Source organism: Athene cunicularia (assembly GCF_003259725.1).
Source record: "Athene cunicularia isolate RWA chromosome 3 unlocalized genomic scaffold, athCun1 chr3_part1, whole genome shotgun sequence".
Classification (NCBI taxonomy): domain Eukaryota; kingdom Metazoa; phylum Chordata; class Aves; order Strigiformes; family Strigidae; genus Athene; species Athene cunicularia.
Genome location: NW_020799097.1, coordinates 50,930,350 through 50,931,187, shown reverse-complemented (window position 1 = coordinate 50,931,187; position 838 = coordinate 50,930,350).

Genomic DNA, 838 nt, shown 5'->3' with positions numbered 1-838 from the left:
GACAGGGGATGAGGAGGAAGCGTGGCCTATGGTCGGGATCGGGGGTAGGGGGGGAAGCAGGGCTGAACATGGCCGAGAGCCGCTGGGGGAGCAAACCCCGAAACAAGTCTACGCCTAGCAAGGAGCAAGCCTGAGAATAAAGCCTCTTCCCCGACTGAAGCTGCAGTGCTCCCTCTGCGCCTTACGTTTCTTTCCCTCCGCGCTTCCTCGAACGCGGATTGCTAGTTAGTAAAGAGGGGGTTTAGCTGAGCGTTCAAACGTAATTCTCGCTCCTCTCTTCCCTTCAAGGAGCTCTGCCTGTGTAACCAAGACATCGGAAGTACTTGTACGTGTGTGTATGGCAGAAGGAGCAACTGACCGGGGAGGACACGTGGAGCCGTGTGCGCCTCAGGGGAGAGAAAGCGTCAGCCGGGAGGAGTGGGTGCCTGTGCATGTGTAAATGCCTCACTACCTGCAATATTATTTTTTATATTAAGAACAACTTGTTGCAAACTAAACAGCTTTATGGTCGCTTAAAATGTTTTTCATCATTTTGATAATACCTTAGAGTCCAGTATTGCAATGCTTCACTGTCCAAGGAAACCCTCGCTACTGACCAAACGGAGAACAGAGAATACTGTCTGCCCCAATGAGCTTACAATATAAAGCGTGGGACAAGCAGCAGCAGATGGCTGAGGACAGATGAATGAGTCCCTACTTGGACACTGTGAGATAGTATCGGAGAACATAATAGGCAGTGAGCTCTGTCCACCAGCGAAGGAGTGACTCATTGAGTTAGTGAGTCATTCCCAAGGCAGCTGGATGTGAATCATTCCCTAGGTGGCCAGTCACCACTCCG